Source organism: Pristiophorus japonicus, chromosome 7, assembly GCF_044704955.1.
Source record: "Pristiophorus japonicus isolate sPriJap1 chromosome 7, sPriJap1.hap1, whole genome shotgun sequence".
Lineage (NCBI taxonomy): Eukaryota > Metazoa > Chordata > Chondrichthyes > Pristiophoridae > Pristiophorus > Pristiophorus japonicus.
In genome coordinates, this window is record NC_091983.1 from 155803117 (window position 1) to 155827492 (window position 24376).

Sequence of the window (24376 nt, forward strand, 5' to 3'; positions counted from 1 at the left end):
ACTAGTGTCCTTTGCACTTTGTCATATCCTCCAAATAAATCCAGAGTCTAGAACCCAAGGGAATTGGAGCGATTCGAACCGCTCAATTTGGTCAGAAGGGAACCTGACCCCCTCATAGAGACCACCCCCTTACACCTGTAACCACCAAGCAAAAGCCAGACAGCACTCAGACAGGAAATTAAAAGTGACTACCACATTCAACAGCTATGCTTCTGGGTGCATCCAGGCATCAATAGGAGACCTCACTTGATCACCCAGTATGCAATGCACCACTGCATCGCTGGGGTCATGAATGCTATTTGTGATTGTGCTTTAAGTTCAACACGAGCACGTAACACCAGTCGTGTGCCATTTCCTGATTATAAGGTGCAATGACTTTCAACCCTGTCACCGTTCGTACACCAACAGGCAAAGCTGTTCTTTTTAATCATTGGAAAAGATTATTATTTTCTCAGTGATCTGATGGTATGTGAGTAACAACAAAAAATTATGCAAGTTTAGCGAATCAAGGTTCTTCCAGCTGTTTGAGTGGCAAGAAAGAACGTAAGGTTAGCTCTGGGGCACGTGGGTCGCCTGCTCCATGTGTGGTTGATGACATCTCTGCGGAATCCCTACAATCGACATTTTAAAGGCCAAAATATAATATGGCAGGCTTAAATACAATCCTTCCAATGCATGAACCGCTCTGGTGGTGGCTTACAGTACAAACTAGAGCATGTTAGCCGAACAACTCTAGTATGAGGTCATCCAAAACTCAGTTGCCCACGTCCTAACTTGCACCAAGTTCCGCTCACCCATCACCCCTGTGCTCACTGACCTACATTGGCTTCCGGTTAAGCAATGCCTCAAGTTCAAAATTCTCATCCTTATTTTCAAATCCCTCCATAGCCTAGCCCCTCCCTATCCCTGTAATCTCCTTCAATCCCACAACCCGCCCGAGATATTGGCGCTCCTCAAATTCTGCCCTCTTGAGCATCCCTGATTATAATTGCTCAACCATTGGTGGCCGTGCCTTCTATTGCCTAGGTCCCAAGCTCTGGAACTCACTGCCTAAACCTCTCTGCCTCTCTTTCCTCCATTAAGACGCTCCTTAAAATCTACTTCTTTGTGCAAGCTTTTGGTCATCTGCCCTAATTTCTTCTTATGTGGCTCGATGTCAAATATTTTACCTTATAATACTCCTGTGAAGCACCTTGGAATGTTTCACTATTTTAAAGATGCTATATAAATACAAGTTGTTTTTGTTGTATGTTGCCCAAACACAATGGGCCCCTTCTGTGCTTAAAATTCTATGATTCTATGTTCTATATTACATAGTATTGTCATGTGAACCTCCTTCCCCGCAGCACAATAATTAGTACCCAAAATCGCATAGGCTCAATAGGCACTGATCAGCAATTTTTAATTTATGGCCTAAACACAACTCATTCACTCACAGATGGACAGAATGCAGAACTTTATAAATATATTTGAATGAAGATTGCCTGGCAACTTATTTTGGAACAAGGAAAATGACCCTGAATTTCCTTGGGTTGAGATCCTGGAGATTATACTAAGATCATGCCTAGCAGTGTCAAACATTTGGAAATCTCCAGACACAGGGAAGAAGAAATTGAGTGGAGCCCATTATGTCAGAATTCCACACTCATAGGCCCCAAGTTTCCACACGCGGCGAAAAAGGCGCACCTCAGAGCTGGGCGCCGGTTTTTCGCGCCGAAAACGGCGCCTGAAAAAAAATGCGGTATTCTCGAGCTCCTTGGAGTTCGATGTCTGTTTGGCGCGGCGCACAGGGGACGGAGCCTACCACTCGCGCTGATTTTGTAAGTAGGAGGGGGCGGATACAATTTAAATGAGGCTTCCTGGTGCCGGCAAACCTGCGCGTGCGCGTTGGAGCGTTCGCGCACGCGCAGTCTGAAGTAAACATTGGCACTCGGCCATTTTTAAAAGTGCTGCAGAAAAAGTGAAGATTTGTTTCTTGGACCCCTGCAAAGGCTTGTATTTTAATTTTCTTGATATTTCTGTGTGAGGGAGTGCTTTTAGCAGCACTGCTGAATAAATCACCTGCTGAAATCAGTGAGTTCAGCTTTTCACTGCTAAACTTGCAGAACCGGTGCCTGCAAATTAAGGACTGTGTGTTTGGAGAAATAAAAGTGCCAATTCAACTTTGCAATGGATCAACTTCCACCAAGAACAAAGAATTTCTTGCATGAGGAAGCAAACCATTGCATAATATGTGGTGCACCCATTCTGCAAATTTAAATATAAAGATGTCGATGTGGCTGCCTCTCCCTGTCCAAATGGCCTCAGTCAGTCCCCCTCACAGCTCGAAGGCTGCTGCTGTTCTTTCTTCGGCTCCCGACCAGCCACTGACGCCGCTGCAATCCCATGGCCGAATGGCCTCAAGTCCGTCTGGGTGCTGCATCTTCGTGGGGAATGAAGGCCTGCCTCAAGCACCACAGCTCAGCTCGAAGGCTGCTTGCTGCCTGCCCCTGCCGTCGAGAGACACTGACGCCACACCGCTGCCTGAAAGGCCTGCCTGAAGCACTTTCACACAGGTAGGAACATGGTTTATTTAATCTTTTCTTTGCTTATAAATTTTTATTCAGGTTGGATTTATTTGTATAATATTTGTATAAGTATAACTAAGGATTGATTGTAGAATTTAATTACTTCCCTTCCCCCCCCTCCCCCCCCCCACCTCATTCCTGACGCCTAATTTGTAACTTGCGCCTGATTTTTTAAAGTGTTGAAAAGGTTTTTTCAAGCGTACAAAAATCTTCACTTGCTCCATTCTAAGTTAGTTTGGAGTACGTTTTCACTGTGGAAACTTTCAAATCAGGCGTCAGTGGCCGGACACGCCCCCTTTTGAAAAAAAAATTCTGTTCCAAAGTGAAACTGTTCTACCTGACGAGAACTGCAGAAAACTATGTGGAGAATTCCGATTTCTAAGATACTCCGTTCTACACCAGTTGCTCCTAAAAATCAGGAGCAAATCATGTGGAAACTTGGGGCCATTGTGTTGCCCTTCAATGTCATGGTGCCTGCATCTATAATAAGTGCACTATTTAAAGAAGTGCAGAGGAGTTCTCCCAGTATCCTGGCCAACATTTCTCTCTCAGCCAACACCACTAAAATGGATTATCCGCCCATTTATCTCTTTGGGCGCATATGAGGTGCACAAGCACCCGTGGGGTCCCCGCAAGTTCCGGGTTTAGGCATGTGAAGCGCATGTGCCTAATCCCGGAACTTGCGATCTGTCAAGTATTCTCTTGACAGATCGCATGCTCCTGAATGAAAGGACCTCCGTGGGCGGAGATTTGGGCTTTTTGTCCAACTCCTGCCCAGCAAATGTCTTTCAAATTCTTACAGCTGATAAAAGCAGGCTTAAGGGGCCTTAGGCCTGCTTTTATCAGCATAAGACTTTTAAAGCACAGAATAATAAATTTTTTTCAATAATTTAAAAATTTAAAAATCTGTTAAATAAAGTAAGTTTATTTTTAGATGCTTTAAAATATGTAAATACATGATTAAAAAAAAAAAATTATGTTAAGTGCTTGTGTGAATACTTCTACTGTGAAAGATTGGGCCGGCCCATGTGATTTCAGTAATGCGTACGAAGCGCCTCTAAGCAGGCCTTCGCATGGAGGCCCAGGATCAGAAGTCTCCAAATCTCCGGGAACAACAGGTACTTTTGCCCGTGGGATGCCTCCGATCGCAAATTCAGGGCCATTGTTTATGTGACTTGCTTCTCATTGCTGTCGTGTTTCCCTGCATTACAGCAGTGACTTCACTTCAAAAGTACCTCATTGGTTGTGAAACACTTTGGATCGTACTGAGGATGTGATAGGTGTTATATAAAATCAACATCTTTCCTTTCTACTCGGTGCAGGCCCAGCGAGAGGGTGTTGTCTGCCTTCCACCTTAATATTCTTCTCATTTTTGTCATTCATTGCATAGGATTACATAGGATATACAGCACAGAAACAGGCCATTCGGCCCAACCAGTCCATGTCGGCGTTTATGCTCTACTCGAGCTGCCTCCAGTCTTTCCTCATCTAAATCTATCTGCATAAACCTCTATTACCTTCTCCCTCATATGCTTGTCTAGCCTCCCCTTAATTGCATCTATACTATTCGCTTCAACCAATCCCTTTGGTAGCGAGCTCCACATTCTCACCACTCTTTGGGTAAAGAAGTTTCTTCTGAATTCCCTATTGGATTTATGGTGACTATCTTTGTTACACTCATAATAAATGGTGAGACTGAGTACTGTTTGTAATGAGCAAGTATGACCCTAGCTCCTTTATTAAGGTTACAGAATGCAAGTACCTCATGGGTGGCCTGCCTATATACTGTGCTCCCAAGGGATGCTTAGGACTCCAACAGGTTGGCCCTCTGGTGGACAGGTGTGATGCAGGTTACAAGGGGTTGAATACATAATATCACTCCCCTGTGAAGTCAACAGTACACTTATTTACAAGGTGAGATGATCTGGGGCTTTGCACTTTCTTGTGGATCGTCTCGGTACAAATGCTGGTGTGGGTGGGTTGGTCAGTTCTTCACTGGGCAGCCGGCCTTGCCGGGCTGCTGGGGATGAAGAGTTTGGTTTTGTGGTCAACTGTGATGTCAGTTGCCACTTGTGTGTGTGTTAAAAGGTCAAAGCTGGTAGTGTCCTCTTCAGGTTGTTCTTAGCTGTTGGTGAACCGCAATTTGATTTGATCCAAGTGTTTTCTGTGCGTTTGTCCATTGGTCAGTTTGACGTGAAATACCCTACTCCCCTCTTTGGCTGTGATCGTGCCAGCGAGCCATTTGGGACTATGAGCATAATTGAGCTCAAACACAGGACCATTGATCTCAATATCGCATGACAAATTTGTGCAGTCATGATACACACTTTGTTGATGCCACTTGTCCTCCACGTGATCATGTAGATCAGGGTGGACAAGAGAGAGCCTTGTTTTAAGTACCCTTTTCATGAGCAGCTCAGCTGGGGGAATCCCAGTGAGTGAGTGGCATCTGGTGCAGTAGCTGAGCAGTACTCGGGACAACCGGATCTGCAGGGAGCCTTCCGACACGCATTTCAAACTTTGTTTGATGGTCTGAACTGCCCGTTCTGCCTTGGATGCGGGCTTGAACGGGGCAAATATGACGCGTTTGATCCCGTTGCGGGTCATGAATTCTTTGAATTCAGCACTGGTGAAGCACGGCCCATTGTCGCTGACTAGGACATCAGGCAAGCCATGCGCGGCAAACATGGCTAGTAGGCTTTCAATGGTGGCCATGGATGTGCTTACGGACATTATTGCACATTCAATCCATTTTGAGTAAGAGTCTACGACAACCAAAAACATTATGCCTAGGAATAGGCCTGCATAGTCTACATGGATCCTCGACCACGGTTTGGATGGCAATGACCACAAACTTAGCGGTGCCTCTCTGGGTGCATTGCTCAACTGAGAGCAAGTGTTGCACTGGCGCACACATAACTCTAAATCTGAGTCGATGCCAGGCCACCACACATGGGATCTTGCTATGGCTTTCATCATTACGATGCCTGAGTGGGTGTTGTGCAGTTCGCAAATAAATGTGTCTCTCCCTTTCTTGGGCAAGGTACGTGATTGCCCCACAAAAGACAGTCCGCCTGCAGGGACAGCTCATCTTTGCGTCTCTGGAATAGCTTAATTGCTTCCTGTATCTCCGCTGGGGCATTGGACCAGCTCCGATGGAAGACACAGTTTTTTACCAAGGACAGTAAATGATCCTGGCTGGTCCAGGTCCTGATCTGGCAGGCTGTAACGGGAGAGTTCTCATTCTCAAATGCCTCCATGACCATGAGCAAGTCCACTGGCTGTGCCATTTCCACCCCGGTGGTGGGCAATGGCAGCCGACTGAGAGCATCTGCGCAGTTTTCTGTGCCTGGTCTGTGGCGGATTACATAGTTGTATGCCGACAGCGTGAGCGCCCATCTTTGGATGAGGGCAGAGGCATTGGTATTAATCCCTTTGCTCTCCGAGAATAGCGATATGAGCGGCTTGTGGTCAGTTTCAAGCTCGAACTTGAGGCCAAATAAGTACTGTGCATCTTTTTTACCCCATAAACGCACGCCAGAGCCTCTTTTTCAACCGTGCTGTAGGCCCTTTTGGCCTTGGACAAACTCCTGGATGCATACGCAACTGGTTGCAAAATTCCCAATTCATTAGCCTGTTGTAACACACACCTGACCCCGTATGACGACGCATCGCAAGCTAACACTCATTGTTTACATGGGTTATACAGGACAAGCAGTTTGTGAAAACACAATAAGTTTGTGGCTTTCTTAAAGGCAGCCTCTTGTGAATTCCCCCATACCCAACATCTCCCTTGCGCAGTAGCGCATGTAGGGGTTCTAGCAGGGTGCTTAACGGAAATTATCGAAGTAGTTTAGGAGTTCCAGGAACGACCACAGCTCCATCACGTTTTGTGGTCGTCATGCGTTCTTGATGGCCTCCGTCTTGCGTTGGTGGGTCTGATGCCGTCTGCTGCTATTCTCCTGCCTAAGAATTCAACGTCCTGTGCCAGGAAAACACACTTTGAGCATTTCAACCTGAGCCCCACGCGATCCAACTGACTAAGAACCTCCTTCAGATTCTTCAAGTGCTCCAAGGTGTCCCGACCTGTAACCAATATGTCGTCCTGGAAGACCACTGTGCAAGGAACCGACTTTAGCAGGCTCTCCATGTTCCGCTAGAAGATCGCTGCGCCTGACCAAATCCCGAACGGTCACCAGTTGTAGATAAACAGACCTTTGTGCGTGCAGGTGAAACCTTTGAAAACTCCACCAGCTCCTGCGTCATGTAGGCCGAGGTCAGGTCCAGCTTGGTGAACGTCTTCCCTCCAGCCAGGGTCGCGAATAGGTCATCTGCCTTGGGTAGCGGGTACTGGTCCTGCAGCGAAAAACCGTTAATCGTTACTTTATAGTCCCCGCAAATTTTAACCGTACCGTCCTCCTTAAGTACTGGAACAATCGGACTGGCCCAGTCGTTGAATTTCACCGACGCGTTGATGCCTTCACGTGGCAGCCTGTCCAGCTTGATTTCCACTTTTTCACACATCATGTACAGAACCGCCCGAGCCTTGTGATAGATGGGTCACTTACCGGAAACCAAATGGATCTGCACTTTCGTCCCCGAAAAGCTTCCAATGCCTGGCTTGAATAACGAAGGGAACTTGCTTAGACCCTGGGTACATGCGGTGTCATGGACGGACGAAAGTGCTCGCATGTTGTCCCAGTTCCAGCGGATTTTCCCCAGCCAGCTTCTGCCAAACAACCTGGGGCCATCCCCTGGCACAATCCACAGCGGGAGTTCATGTACTGCTCCATCATAGCAGACTTTGACTTCAGCACTGCCAATTACAGGGATTAGTTCCTTAGTGTAAGTCCTTAGTTTGGTGTGAATGGAGCAGAGCTTGGGCCTGTGTGCTTTCTTCCCCCACAGCCTGTCGAAGGCTGTTTTACTCATTATGGACTGACTTGCTCCCATGTCCAGCTCCATAGACACCGGAATACCATTCAGTTCAACTTTTAACATTATTGGTGGGCATTTCATCATGAATGTGTGTACCCCGTACACCTCTGCCTCCTCAGTATGAGTTTCCAATTCCGTCTGATCCACTGTGGATGTATCTTCCTCTGCAACATGCTGGTTTGCAGGGTTTGCAGGATTTGCAGCTCGCCTGCACATTCGTTGGAGGTGTCCCATTGTTCTGCAGCCATTGCACGCATAGTGCTTAAAGTGGCATTGATGGGGCCGATGATCACCCCCGCAGCGCCAACAGGGTGTTAACTGCCTCGCATTAACAGATGATGGCGGACTCTGGGTCAATTGAAGTCAGGACACAGCTGCCGATGTGTGCGTTCTGCCATGTACATTTCTGCTCAAAACCGACGTTACTTTATGCACAGTACTGGCTGAAACTTCTTTGTTCTGCGAAATCTGCCTGGTGTTGTCGCTGGTGGACATAAATGTCTGGGCTATCGTCATGGCTTTACTCAGATTCTGAGTTTCTACAGTCAACAGTTTGTGAAGAATTGTCTTCATGTCCGATGCCCAGTACAAAAAAATCTCTGAGCATTTGTTCTAGGAATCTCTCAAACTCACAATGTCCTGCGAGGCGCCTTAGTTCGGTGGCATTGCTCGCCACTTCCTGGCCCTCCAATCGTTGACACGTGTAGAACCGATATCTCGCCATCAAAACGCTTTCCCTAGGATTTAGGTGCTCCCGGACCAGTGTACAGTTCTTCGAAGGATTTCTCTGTTGGTTTTGCCGGAGCCAGGAGATTCTTCGTGAGGCCACAGACAGTTAGGAGGATCGCCCTTTGTTTGGTCGCATTCTCGTCCTCTTCCAGCTCATACGAAGTATTGGTCGAGTCACTCCATGAACCAAGGGTCACAGTCTAAGGATAAGGGTTAAACCATTTAGGACCGAGATGAGGAGAAACTTCTTCACCCAGAGAGTGGTGAACCTGTGGAATTCTCTACCACAGAAAGTTGTTGAGGCCAATTCACTAAATATATTCAAAAAGGAGTTAGATGTAGTCCTTACTACTAGGGGGATCAAGGGATATCAAGAGAAAGCAGGAATGGAGTACTGAAGTTGCATGTTCAGCCATGAACTCATTGAATGGCGGTGCAAGCTGGAAGGGCCGAATGGCCTACTCCTGCACCTATTTTCTATGTTTCTATGAAGGCCTCCCAATCGTCCCCCTCTGAAAACTTCTCCGGGATGCCGACTGTGCTTTGCATTTTCACACAGTTGTTCGTTACCTCGTTGCCAATTGTTACACTGATAATAAATGGTCAAACTGAGTACTGTGTGTAATGAGCAAGTGTGACCTTAGCTCCTTTATTAAGGTTCCAGAGTGCAGGTACCTTGTGAGTGGCCTGCTTATATACTGTGCTCCCAAGGGATGCTGGGATCCCTTGGGACTCCAACAGGTAGGCCGTCTGGTGGACAGGTGTGACGCAGGTTACAAGGGGTTAAATACATAACAATCTTATATTGTTAGCCTCTAGTTATGCCCTTCCCCACAAGTGGAAACATTCTCTCTGTATCCATTCTATCAAAACCTTTCATAATTTTAAAGACCTCTATTAGGTCACCCCTCAGCCTTATTTTTTCAAATGAAAAGAGACCCAACCTGTTCATCCTTTCCTGATATGTATACCCTCGCATTTCATCATTGTAAGTCTTCTCTGTATCCTCTCCAGTACCTCTATATCCTTATTATAATGTGGCGACCAGTACTGTAAGCAGTACTCTAAGGGGCCGCAATTCCAAATCGGCACGGTGGGGGAAGTAACCTTTCTGAGGCCGGACATTCTGCAGAAGTCCTGCCCGGAAGCAAAATTGGGTTTACCGCCCCTGACGGGAAGTGGAGCGCAATGTCACGCACTGCACTTCCTCTCGGTCCGGGCTCGGGGGCACTACCCAGGCAAACGGCAGAGCGCTACACTTCCCTTAAAGGGGAGGGACGTTGTGAGCTCTACACGGCTATTAATGGGCCATCACTCAGCCACCAGGGATGCGGTGTGCCGTGGCCACAGCCTGGCAGTGAAATGGAGGGCCGGGTTGCATGATCGTGGCACAGACTCGGCGAAATCGACAGAGAAAGGCCCAACCAGTAAGTCGGCAAACAAAAATAGTGGCACGGGCCTGCGTGCACCTCCCCTTTAATTTTCTTCTGCCGAGCAAAGTGCGGCTCGGTTCACGACCCGTGAGGCTGGCACTGACATCGCCTGCAGCAGCCTTACCGGAGGGCTGTTCAATTTCTACCGCTGGGCGAAAATTAGCCATCACGGAGCGGTACCGCTACCGGTTTCGCGCCTCTGCTAATTCCCATGCAATTTTGCGGGAGCCGGGAGCTCCCCCTTCGGGCCAAAACACTTTCACACCCCATTAGCACCCCATGGTGGCACTAACGGCAGGCGCACAGCAGGGGAATTTCACCCCCTAAGTGTGATCTAATGATGGTTTGATACAGGTTATCATAACTTTTCTACTTTTCAATTCTATACCTCTAGAAATAAACCTGAGTGATTTGGTCCTCTAGCTAGCTGTACTTGGACCACTGTGGACCAGGGGTTCGACAGGATCCAGCTTTAACACATCTAGGTTGTGCTGAGCCTGTGAGAAAGAAAAACATCTATTGTTTCCTGCTTTGTACATCCTACTTTAGGAAGGATTTCAAAATCATAGGCATAATTGAGGAAAGTGTAAAGTACTGCACATAGAGAAGAAAAACAGGCCACCCAGATATTCCATGAATGGTGTTAAAATATTTAAATTGAAAGAAGCCAAGCGGGGAGAAATTTGGCTGCTTTGCACCTCTCGTTAGCGTCCACAGGGCGTGGTAACGGGGCGCTAAGCAGTTACCGACCGGGCATGGTGAATTCACTGATGCCCGCAAACTTCCCTAAAGGTTTTGCACTTGCTCTCTTGTTCCTCGTAGATCGTGACGCGATCTGGTGCGCAGCGCCCCATTACCGCCCTGGATATGATATTCGGAAAAGAGAATATAAGTTAGATGTGCCTAACATTGACACGGTGTGTGAGATGTAGCTGTCAGGGTGCCAGCTTGCTTGGAGGTTGTGCTCCTGGGTTGCTGCTTTCTAAAGGAAATTTGTGGGGATTGCAATTATGTCCTTGAGCGGAGACCTGAAGCTACCTAATTCAGCTGCAGGCCAGATTTAAAAGCTTATCTCTCTCGGCAACAAAGATTCAAGGAGTTTGTCAACAAATTTGCTCTCTTGAGTTCTGACCTTCGAAAACATGAGGCTTGAAAGCAGCTGCCCATTCCTCATCTCAAATTTCTGCATGAAAAGGAAAATACCTATTTGGCACCTGCTGCTGCTGAGAGACATTTTAAACAGTCTCTGATTTTAAACAAATGTGGAACATGCTGGAAATACTCAAGGAAAGAGGCACAAACTCCAGTGAAGCATCTCTGGTGTTATGGATTCATTTCTTCCTTTTTTTTGAAGAGCTTGCTGAATTTCTTACATTGCCTGTCCTGGCCAAGTCTTGTGACATTGTTCATTTTAAGTTTTCGCTCTTTAGCAGGAATAAGTGCTCTCTATCAGTGGGAGCCTCTGGGTCGGGGGGCGGGTGAGGTGACTCTCTATATCCTTGAGCTGAGTAAAATGATTATCTACCTAACAGAAAAGACTAGTTAAGAATTTGAAATTATCAGAGGGACATGCCATTATGGTCAAGTGCCATTCTGTAATCCACACTGGATGTGATTGCTTGGACTTCTATTACACAGCTACATTCAGATGGAAAGATCTGGCAGAGGGGGAGGGGGTGGCATGCACAAGCAGGGATGTCATCATGAGGACCAGGCTGCAGGGGCGCAAACCTTTCAATGATCTCAGTAGATCACAAAACATTACTGCAAAGCCACACTCAACCACATCCTGCTGTGCCACTCATCACATCCCCATCACTCTGCCTTCCCTACTCCTGCACATTCTTACTCACACCAACTTACCTTGCACCTCCACCCATCCCGCTCTCTCTATCTACATTATCACATCCCCATTTCACTAGACACTCACCCTCATCCTTGTCCAATCATACCAACTAACAACACAAGTTTAGGCACTTGGATCTTTTAGCCAATGTTCATGTAGAGTTTGTGGTAATGTGTCCTCAAACATTGAAATCATTATTTTGAACACTTTGCATTCTTGGACAGATTTGTGTGAACCTTTGTAAGTGGCTGAGTGAGCTGCAGTGAATGGTGAGGCATAACGGTACCCCCTTCCTCCCCTCCCCCCACAATGGTGATGAGTGTGAAAGGAATGGCTTGGTCATTTTAGGGATGGTGTATGGTGCTGGTGTGAGGTGGTACCAACCTGGCACATCATGTGGCAGCCAGGGTGTAGAGTGTCAAGTGAAGCAAATCAGGCCATGGTGAGTTCATGTGTCCGTGGAACAATGTGGTTGGGTGCTGATGCCTTGTATCCTGTGCAGCATCAGGAGATTGTGGAGAAGGTTGGTGTTGTTGGTGGCAATGCTGGTGTGTTTATTGATGTTGGTGTTGGGGCTGATCGTGGTGGGATTCTGAGATCCAAGATGAGATTTTTTCAAGGGCACCAATGCTGCTGGAATAGATGGCAGCTTAAGTTGAGATGACAGAATTTGATCTGTCAATGGTGAGAGAGGTTGCTCCAAGGAGGTGATAGTACATAGAGAGTTCACTGCAAAAACGTCCAAACTGCATACAGCTCAAAAGTGTCTTCCAAATCCTGAACGCTCAGCCTCTGAGATTGGTAAGTTAACAGCTGTGAAATGGTAGCTTTTATACCACTTCTGCAGCTGTCAAATAGTCACAGCAAAGGAGAGTCATTAAGAACTTGACAAACTTAGCTGACGTGAAGCCCGAGTGATGGGAAGCTGCCGAAAAACTTGGAAAAATGTTAAGTACCTGGTAAAATTATTTTTAAGTACCTCTAAACTACCTCTTAATGATCTTAATTTTCTGGCACACTGCTTGGTAAACCAGTGGTCTGTAAATCGCAGCTAGACCTGACACTTTGAAAACTGACAAGGAGGAGGGGTCAGAGCGGGATCCCGCCCCGCTATCAATCTCCGCCATTTTGACAGCCCGCCTCCAAACCCGCAGGACTGGTAAGATTCCGGCCACTGTGTGGGTTCTCCCAATCTCCTGTCGGAACATGGGCTCAAGATTAGCAGAAGTCCCAGAGGAACAACGTAATTGGCCATTTTTAGCCTTTTTATGCCATTTCTTTGAAAGTTCCACTGGTCTCCTGCCAAAGAACCACCACATATCTTCCAGGTGCAGATATTCCACTCTATAATCAGCAAACCTGCAATTAGAAGTGGGTTTTATGTCAGGAACTGATCCTGGAAGTACTAGCGGGGTTAATTTGTTTTCATTCTGACAGCAGGAACCCCGCCAAACCTGATTAATTCACATTCGTACTCAGACTGGAAAATCTGCTCTCGCGTCTCCGAGCTTCATCATTCCTCATTGTTTCCAGTGTCAGCTTTAAGTCAACGTTACGGCACCAATATCTCTTGTTCCTTATGTGTTGCATAAACATTATTTATACATTAATTCTACAAATTAATGTACATGAGCAGGAACTGCTAAACAAAGCTTTACCAGCTTCTTCTGGTTATTAATTTTACAGTTTATTTTCCTGGATTATCACCATTTTGTCTGGTCTCAAATCTCTGGACATAGCCGAGAGGTTCTTTTGATCCTGGTTCCTCTGAAGTGTTTGATGAAAATTTCTACCCTAAGTAAATAAAATGGATCCTGTTGCCCTCAAGGCACACTTTTCTTTGGATAAATGGAGCCCTGCTGAGTAAGGTGAAATCACATTTCTGAGGTGAACATTTCAAATCTATTAAGACAGATTCCATTTTGACAAAGTCTTTCTTGTTTAGATTCTCCCCACTATGAAGTGAGTAAGCGCTTCTGTCAAAATCAATAGTTTTATGTAAACAACAGTATACTTAATTGCAGCCGGTAAACAAGCATCATTGATTGTACTGAGTTATTGAATTCCATTCTCAATATCACTGACAACATCAAAAATCTTAATAATTTCACCTAAATGTTAATTATTCTCCCCACATTTGCTTCTGCAGAATTTTCAGTCAGGTCTCCAGAACTGCTGCTAATGAGGCAGCTGCAAAGAGGTGTACAAGCACTGTGCTGTGATGATTCACTTGTGGTTTGAATCTCACTGCTCTCAATTTTCCCTTCCTTCCTCAGAGAAAGTGGCCACCTTTTACTTTGTTCCTCTATCTCATGTCCTGTTGATATTGTAAACTGTGCCAAGTGAGGAATAATGAGGGAGTACTTTCCAGTCTCATCACTAAAATGACAGAACTGGGGATTTATTAGCATTTATTAGATTTTAGAATCATAGGATGGCACAGAACAGGACGCTATTCGGCCCAACTTGCCTATGCTAGCTCTTCTTTGAAAGCTATCCAATTCGACCCACTCTCCTGTTCTTTCCCCATAGCCCTGTCATTTTATTCCCTTCAACTATTTATCCAATTCTCTTTTGAAAGTTATTATTGATTCTGCTTCCATCTCCTTTTAGGCAGTGCATTCCAGATCATCATAACTTGCTGTGTAATTTTTTTCCCTCGAGTCGCCTCTGGTTCTTTTGCTAATGACCTTAAATCTCTGTCCGCTGGTTACTGACCCTTCTGCCACGGGAAACAAGTTCTCATATTTACTCTATCAAAACCCTTGAATAACTCTACCAAATCTCTCCTTAATCTTCTCTGCTATAAGGAGAACAACTCCAGTTTCTCTCCATGTAACTGAAATCTTTCATCCCTGGTATCAGTCTAGTAAATCTCCTCTTCATCCTTTCTAAGGCCTTCACTTCCTTCCTAAAATGTGGTGCCCAGAATTGCCCACAATATTCCAGCTGGGGCCTAACCTGTTTCAATTAGTATTCTATGTCTCTATTAATAAAGCCAAGCATCCCATGTGCTTTTTGTAAACAACTTTCTCAACTTGTCCTGTCACCTTCAAAGATTTGTGTACGTGCACCCCCAGGTTTCTCTGCTCATGCACCCCATTTAACTTTGTGCCATTTAGTTTATATTGCCTCTCCTCATTCTTCCTATCAAAATAAATCACTTCACACTTCTCTGCATTAAATTTCATCTGCCATGTGTCTTCTGATTTTACCAGTCGATCTATGTCCTCCTGAAGTCTATTACTATCCTCCTTATTGTTTACTACATTTCCAGTTTTGTTTCATCATCAAATTTTGAAATGAGGCTTTGTATAGCTAGGTTCAGATCACTTATATATATGTATATCAAAAGAAACACTTGTCTAAACACCGGCCCCTGGGGACACCACTGCACATTTCCCTCCTGTCTGAAAAACAAGCGTTCACCAGTACACTTTGCTATCTGCCCCTTAGCTAATTTCATATCCACTGCCCCTTTAATTCCATGGGTTCAATTTTGCTAACATGTCTATTATGTGGTACTTTATCAAGCACTTTTTGAAAGTCCATGTACACATCAATCACATTACCCTCATCGGCCTTCTTCGCTGCTTCATCAAATAATTCAATCAAGTTAGCCAAACATGATTTCCTTGAACAAATCTGTGCTGCCTTTCATTTAATTTTAGCGGACGCTGTGTAACTATCTTGCTTGTGTGTCTAGGTTTCATACGTGCAAAAGTTTCACTGCAAGGAAATTGCATTTCATTAATAGTTTGCTAAACTGGTTGAAATCATGAAAACCTCAGGGAATAGTCAGCTATGTCATCAGCTTTTCAAACAGTTAGACACTTGAGGGATGAAATTATCCCTTCTTATAGCTCTGTTAGCACCTCCGGGGGCAGTTTTCGCCCAAGAGATGGGGGCGCTCCCACCTCTCTGGAAGTTGCCCGGGAGGTTCAGGAGGCGCCCCACCGTTAGCGCCTGGGCCGCTACGTAACTGGTGCTGACATCAGCACCGTGTGCGGCAACCCCTCACCGCCCAGCGCCGATCCCTTAATGCCTCGTGGGGGAAATTACCCCGCGAGTCACCAGACAGCCGCGGCAAATGTCAACACCAGCTTTGCAGGTCGTGAAGCAGGCGGACATCCGCTCTCAGGGCGGTGATTAGACGGGAGGGCGCCAGCGTCCCGAGCCGTCATCTTGTTTTGCCGGTCGCCTCTCGGGTCAACTCGACGATGGCAGCCCTAGCATGGTCTGGGCTGCCATCGTGCAAGCCAACACTCCGTCTTGGATGACGGTCTGCTGGCCCGGTCGCACACTGCCATATTGGCCCAATGGTAGCCACCAGAGGCCTTGCAGAGTGCGCAGCGGCCCTCCTTTTTGATCTTTATTTAGATATCCTGAACTTGCGGTCAAATTTCAATGGTGGTATGATGGCATATTCTGAGAGTACGCCATCATACTGACTGCAAATTCTGCCCCACTGAGTACACTAAACAGAAACTGGCCATTCGGTCCAGCGGATCCATGCTGGTATTTATGCTCCACATGAGTCTCCTCACAACCCTCTTTACGTAACCATTTCAGTATGTCCTTCTATTCCTTTCTCCCTTATGTGCTTATCTAGCTTCCACTTAAATGCATCTATGCTATTTGCCTCAACTACTCCATGTGGTATCGAGTTCCCCATTCTTAACACTGTCTGGCTAAAGAAATTTCTCCTGAATTCCCTATTGGACTTATTAGTAACTATCTTATATCTATGACAGCTAGTTTTGGACTCTCCACACAAGTGGAAACATTTTCTTTATGTCTACCCTATCAAAACCTTTCATACTTTTAAAGACTTCTATCAGTTCACTCCTCAGCCTTCTCCTTTCTAGAGAAAAGTGCCCTGTTCAACCTTTCGTGATAAGTATAACTTCTCAATATGGTATCATCCTTGTGAATCATTTTTTGCACCTTCTCCAGTGCCACTATATCCTTTTTATAGTATGGAGACCCGAATTGTGCACAGTACTCCAAGTGTGGCCTAACCAAGGTTCGTTACAAATTTAACCTAACTTCTCTGCTTTTCAATACTATCTCTATGGAAATTAACCTCAATACTTTGTTTGCTTTTTTTATTGCCTCATTAACCTGCATCGCAACTTTTAGTGATTTGTGACTGTGTACCCCTCGATCCCTTTGCTCCTCTAATCCATTTAGACTCTTATCAGCCAAGCAGTATGTGGGTTTTGTATTCTTCTCACCAAAATGCACCACCTCACAATTATCTATATTGAAATTCGTTTGCCAATTTACACCCATTCAGCAAGTTTATTAATCTCTTCTTGTGTTCTATTGATTCCTCAAAGTCAATAAGGTTCTTGAAACATTGAGGTCAAGCGTTAATAGATTTTTTTATTACATGCAATAGTACTTAAGCATATACTTAAAATATAATACTTACAACCACACCTGATGGTTAGGGATTCAAAAGTGTTACATTTTGGAGCTCAGTATTCTGGTTGATTAAACTCTTTGAATCATAACTCTTCTTACAAATTGCAAATTTATATACATTTCTTTGATCTCTACCATGTGATAATCTGCACATTTCGACATTACATGACTATATCAAAAGTTAATATAAGGAGAACATAATTGGATCCTATGGGCTGAATGTTCCAGTCTTCTGTGCTCCGGGTATCACCCCAGAGTGGCAGCAATGGCGGTGCTGAGGGCTCAGTGCCCCGCAGCGATCCTCCGGTCCGGTTTTGGGGCAGCGCTGAGCAGCACCGCCCGGAAGAGCTGCACCTGGTGTGCGATGCCCTTGGTTGTGACACCGGCGTGAGTTTGAGCTTCTGCACGACCCGTCTGCCCGAAGGTGCGCCCGCAATGACCGCCTGGAAATCAGGCTGACCCTACGATCCCGTCGGCGAAGAGGCGAGTAATGAACTCCTAAGCTAAGTGCAATTGTTTTTTCTTTTAATTTTTTTAATGATTTGTGTTATGGTGGCATGGGCAATGTTTTGTGAATGTTTTTGTGGTTTTTTTTTAGGTATCCCACCCACCCCCTTCTCCCCAGGCATTTCTTGGAGTGCTCCTGGCCCAGCTCTTTAGCTCGGGAGTTTCCCATCCTTGCGCCAAGAGAGGTGTACAATGCCTCACTTAGTGCTGCGCCTCCTGATGCAGGGCCCAGATGCCCAAACTTAAATACTAAAGCGCAAACTATTCCTGCCCGCTAACTTTCCCGCCCTGCTTCCATTATTGCCCCGAAAACAGAAAAGCCTAAAATCCAACCCTATACCTTATCAATACTGAGTACTAAGCTAGGTTCCTTACTAACAAGCTCTTTTTTCCATTGGGCTAATGGAATTTAACACTGGTGTCTAATTTATCAGACATGGTTCAGCTCCAATGGGGCACAGCTTTGCCTGTTTTTCTTCTGGTTACCCTGATGCTGTCTGAAATTGAGCAGTAAAACTGAGAAAAACCCTCCCTTATGAGTCTTTCACAATAATGCAACCATTGTTTCACTCACATTAAATCTCACACCCAGATCACCTCTGTATTCAGCAAGTTGACCACCTTCCTGTGTCCCAAAGAATCAACATTCGACTTTTGTCCTTACCTCCAATTTCTCCATTGCCTTTACTGACCTCTGATATCCTGCAGCCTTATGTCACTGCAAGTATCCTCTGGTCATTCAACAGCAGCCTACATCTCATTCCCCATTCCCTCCACCATCAATATCTGTACCTTCAGTCACCTTGTTATCCCCCTCTGGAACTCCCTCCCTCAGCAACTGAGCCTTGTCACAACCCTCCTCTTTGACCATACTTTTGACCTCTTCTAGCTCTATTCAAAGAAGAGCAGGGGAGTTCTCCTTGGTGTCCTGGCCAATATTTATCCCTCAACCAACATCACTGAAACAGATTATCTGGTCATTATCCCATTGCTGTTTGTGGGACCTTGCTGTGCGCAAATTTGCTGCCGTGTTTCCCTATGTTAAACTTCAAATGTATTTAATTTGCTACAAAGTGCTTTGGAAAGTCCTGAGATTGTGAAAGGCATCAAATAAATTCACGTTCTTTTTTCTCTTTTTTCACGAAGAAAACACAACACATTTACATGAAGGAAATAATTTTGATTCTGCAACTGGCAGCATACCTGGCATTCTCCATAGGAATATGTTCACATCTACAGGGTTCCCAGCAGAAAGAAGCAAAATTAATTGAATTATCAAAAAATAATTAGAGCTCCACCTGAGAGCATAGGGTCCAAACAGGCTGCCGAGAAACAAAATAATAGAGAACAATGGAGCCATATGTGAGAAGAATCAATGTAATTTATTTGAACAGATAAAAGCAATTACAAACACAATACCAGTCTTTCTGAGTAAAACAAATATATATTTTAACTGTAGTTATCGCCATACAATCAGACATAGTTTGTGTAATTGAGTTGACTATACGAAACAATGACACATATCTCAGTACAGTGCCTGCCATAACTTCATATGGAACAGTGGATCTGGTAACAGGAGATGATTTTTTCCACTGCTCAGTAGCTGCTTGTGTGTTCCATGGAGTGGTCAATGACAGCAGACAGCAGCTCCTTATTTCCATTGGATTTCTGGGCCTCTTCACTACCCTCAGAGTTAGTAATGGTTTCTGCAAAGAATAGAGTCGAGTTGGGAGAAGATTACAACTTACAAGTCCAAAGGGGCAAACATAAAACTAAGCATCCCTATGCACTGGGAGAATCCAACTGCAGATGCCAACAATGCAACTGAAGTGCAACTATGGACTTTGTGTGAAGAACTTTCTGCAGATAAATTATGAACATCACAGAATGTTATTGGTATCATGCTTTAAGAACATTTATGCAGTCCTTTTCAAGCTACTTTTATTGTATTTACAGATTACATAGAATTTAAATTGACCAGACATCTAGGATTCTGGTTAGATGTTCTGCTTTCTGGAATAAGTTTTTGGAATCTTTTACTCCAATGAGAGTTTTATTTATTGTCAGTTCACTTTGAGGATGTCCTATCAGCTTTTGAAATTGTATTTTTTTTGCTGGCCTTTTGACATCATTCATTCCTTTTCAACAACCCAATGCCATTTGATGGAGTTTTTCAATGATATTTGTTTTTTTAAGCAATCCTAATCCTAGCATATGATCTTTTGATATTCCTTTGGGTATTAGTATTGATGTAGGTATCTCAAAAAGGTATCTTTAAACTGGAAAAACTTTGAAACGAGGATATGATTTTAGCTCAAAACAACTGGCCAGCATTATCTGTTTCTAAACCCCACTTTATGTTCATACTACCAGCAGTTTATAATGTGAACTTATCAGTGCTTGTTAATATATATATTAGTGTTAAGGGGCTTGTTGAAATGATGGATTTAAAAAATGGCAACTGATTTTGATTAGGTGTATTAGCTTACTTCCTTAAGCTGCTGCTTATTTAAAGATCTCATGATTCTTGATACTACCAAATAGCTGTTGAAAAATGATTATCATCCCCCTTTAACCCACTAAAACTGTGGGTCCTATTTTATATGCATTAATATTGGGTGAATGGGACTTGGTTGCAAGTTAGGATATGGGCAACATAGTTTTGGATGAGCTCAACTTTATGGCAGATGGAATGCTCTCCAGCCATTGGAATAGTCGAATCTGGTGGTAACAAAACCATGAATGAGGGTTTCAGGAGCTGAGGGGCTGAGGCAGGAGTGGAGGTGGGTGATATTATAAAGCTAGAAGCAGGCTGCCTTTGTGATGGAGAGGATATGAGGTCAGAGCTCAACACAGGTTCAAATAGGAGGCCATGGTTGCGAACAGTCTGGTTCAGTCTGAGCTTGTGACGCGGGCTGAAGGCAATGAATCATAGAATCATAGGGCTCAAATTTCTTCAATTGTCTGCGCCGTTTTTTTGCCGTGCACTGTTTTTTTTGGAGTAAATAAAAATTTCCAAGTTTCCCCAAACTTTCTGTGCAGCGTGATTCACTTAGGTACATTTTTTTTAGTTATGATTTTTTTGCATTGTAGGGAGCGTAACCTGATGTCTGCTCCAGTTTTTGATATTTAAGCAAGTTTGGCCAATTTTTTCTATGATGTGATCACTCCCAAAAAACTTCTGAGCACTTAACAAAAATCAGCGCACATTACAAAATCGGTGCAGAAAGACGCCCTTGATTTTAGCTGAAATTTTGGAGGGAGTGAAGAAGGCAGAGAATATGCATCATAAATCTTAATGTTTTGAAAGTCAAAAGGGAGAAATTTGAAGTGTAATGCAAAACTTGAACTTTTGATTGTTTTCAAAGTGCCACCTTGCCGCTGAACATCTCTTCACCAAAAGAAGCTGAACTCCGAGGTCGTGTCCGGGCGAGGGAGTGATTCTGCCAGCTGACGCTCCAACCCTCAAGCCCGGTGAGGAGTGGTTCGATGGTGGCATGGTACTTTGAAAACAATCTAAAATTCAAGTTTTGCATTACATTTTGTTGCCCCAAATGACTTCATTGAAAGTCTAACTTCCCATTGTAAGCAAGCCTATTGTGCATGTGCAGACAAGGGTGTGGTCCATACTAAGGCATCCACCTTGGAGAGAGAGAGGGAAGAAGAGGTGTGAGTGCTTTGTCAGACTGTTTTGAGGTTATTGCAAAGTTACAATTTAATTGCGGGGGCAATATTGACAAGGCCATAACTCATGCAAGCTTTCTGCATGATGGTGCTGCAGAGGAGAAGATTGATTAGACAGCATAACCTGAGGAACATGTAGGATGATGGGCAGGAGACCTTACCCACATCGCGTATATCGAGACAGGTGTTCATACATGCACCTGAGTGATGCAGACTGTGTGAGAAGGCTGCGTTTCCGCAAAGAAGTTGTAACCGAGATCTGTGAGTTAATACAAGCAGCCCTGCACCCTAGAAGTGTCAGGAGGACTGCTTTGTCAGTTGAAGTAAAGGTTACAGCTGCACTTTCATTTTATGCATCTGGATTATTCCAAGCCACGGCTACAACCTCGCCACCTGGCTCATGACGTCCCTACGGGTAACCCGGATGGAAGCTGAGCAGGAATACAACATGTCGCACATTGCAATGCACAGCATAATAGAGAGGACTATCTTGAAGCAGCATTTCCGATGCCTGGACCATTCCGGAGGCTACTTGCAATACTTCCCTGAGATTGTCGGTCAATTCACTGTTGTGTGCTGCATGCTGCATAACTTAGCCATCATCAGGCAAAAGCAGCTGGTAGTAGAAGACTCACCTGAGGTGAGAGTGGCTGATGATGAGGAGGAAGATGCAGATGACGAGGAGGAGGAGGACGAGGAGGACGAGGATGCCATGCAACTACCTAAACCTGGAGCACGACGGCGGAAGAGGGCGGGCCGTCGTACCCTTTTAACGATTGCTCGAGCCTTGTACTAGCAGCTCATCCGTGAACACTTTGTTGCCTGAAGGCTCAGCGGCAACTATTCCAAATGGACCATGTTTACTGTTTGAACCTGTTCCGTAATGTTGTGTTAATAATGGAACAAATAATGTAAATGATTCAGTTATAATTTAAAATATATATTTTATTCAAAATGTTAACTCTTGTTTGTACTTAACTTAACTTTAATAAAAAATATTCTTGTATCAAACTTTAAACTATTCAGTTAAGATCACTTACAAACTTTAAGATCACTTACAAACTTTAAACTTGTAAATTTACATCACTTACAAAAAACTTTTAATTTGACAACAGTTAGAATGGTAACAACAACAATAATAACAACAACAACAACAACAGCAGCAGCAAACAAAGGTTGCACCCATCTCTCCTTCACTTTATTCTAAGACCGCCCGCTGCGCTTGGTCTTGGTGATGCCACCCCTGCCCGCTGGCAGTGGTGCAGCGTTTCTTGGGTTGGTACCAAGCTTATTCTTTCAAGCATTGCGGGTAATGCACATTTCTTGTTGGGGGCGTGGGCAGGCGGTAATGTGGAAGGCCCTGCTTGGGCCTCTTCAGAGGTTGGTGTGGGGCTTGGAGTGGGAGTGGCAGTTGATTCCATCAATGCCTGTGTGGTCTGGGCATGTTCCCTTATTGTACCAGCTACCTCCGACATTCCCTCCCTCATATGCCCCGACAGCGTCTCAACTACCTGCGACATTACCTCCCTAATGTTCACTGACAGTGTATCAGCTACTTGCAACATTCCATCCCTAATGTGCCCGGACAGTGTTCTTATTTCTCGTGAGCGTGTTGTTACTTCTCCCGACAGTCCCGATACTTCATCACCTGTTATGTCTGTAGTGCACTTATGAATGACTCCACAAGGCAATGTGTTGTACTCAAACTGTAGTGACCTTGGTCCTTTATTCCAAACTTTAGAGTGAGGCACAAGCATGGTGTGCAGCCTTTTATACTGGGCCCTGCCAGCAGGGCAGGAAATACCCGGTCTCCACCAGTTGCATCCTCTAGTGGTGCCAGCATGTATGTACACAGTGTAAACCTTATTGATGGTACATCAGGTAAACAAGTCTCCATCTCATGCAACCACACAGTGACTACACAGAGAGTACATCCATAGTCAGCATATACAACATCACTCTCCCCCAATTGTGCCAATTACCTTTGCACTCCCCAGACTTAGCTCTCCCCAGACTTAAGTGCCAATAGTCCTTGCACCTTGGCTGTGCTTTGGCTTGGCTCTCTCCCTGTTAACCCCCAAGGCCTTTTGCCACAACATTGGGTAGTGGTTACCAGTTTGGATGGTTCGATGATGCAGTGGAGGTTCCAGAGGGTTCTTGGTGTGATCCATGTGTGTGTCCATGGCTACATACATCTATTTCCCCCCGCCCAGCGAGATCATGCAGCTGGCCCGTTACATTAGCATACAGGATCAGACACAATGCAAGTACAAAGAAAGGAAGAAGAAAACATTTTTACAGTTTGTATCATGACAACCTGGTTCAGTGACTTATATTCATTACGTTTTACGGTCGGGCCAGGATTGGATAGATTGCATTCATGGTTCAGTCATGGTAAGTACTGAGGTAACAGTACAGGTATGCGAAGATGCTGGTTCCAGAGCAACCGGATGAGGTCCTAGTCGTCTGATGGTGGTGCTGCGCCCCTGCTAGCGGGGCGGGCTTGGTTCGCTCACCTAGCCAGGACTCAGGGCCTTTGCCGTTGCCTAGTGGTGGACAGAGCCACAGATGTGTGTGGCCTCCCTGTCCTCCTTTGAAAGCTGCAGAGTCTTCTGCCTGCTCTCTAACAGTGTTGGGAACCTGGCTGTTCCAGGTCCCGTTTGGGGACCTCGTTGGTTCTGACCTTTCGCTCCCGGACATGGCCGAGGTAACGACTAGGTCTGGGGGCTGCGCCATCACCACCGGGGTGGTGGGCAACGGCGGCTGACTGCGTGTATTGGTGTCGTTTTCATTTCCAGGTCCGTGGCGAATAGTGCCATCAGGTGCCTGCAGCGTGGGATAGACCTGGGGCAGGGTATCAGGATCAGTGCCTTCATCCACCTGAGGTCGCTCGCTTGCTACTTTTGGGACACACTATTCCCAACATCTCGCAACAACATTTTATTCTTTACAGTACCGACAATTCGCAACAACATTTTGTTCACAATCTTAATTGGTTTGTTACATTGATTGCCATGCGTACAGTGTCTTTTTAAGTTCAGTTGATTGCAGGTCACCTTTAAGAGAACCCTACTGGCTTTACCCCAGTCAAATCCTTTGTTAGATGCTATGTGTTGGTCCCTCAGCATTGCACCTCGTGGTATTGCCGTGGCCATCTTTTTTTTCAGCCACGCTGTCCCTCGCTGCATCAGGGATGCCATCTTGCCTCTGTCCTCGAGGTCAACTGCCTTGATCCTTCTCTC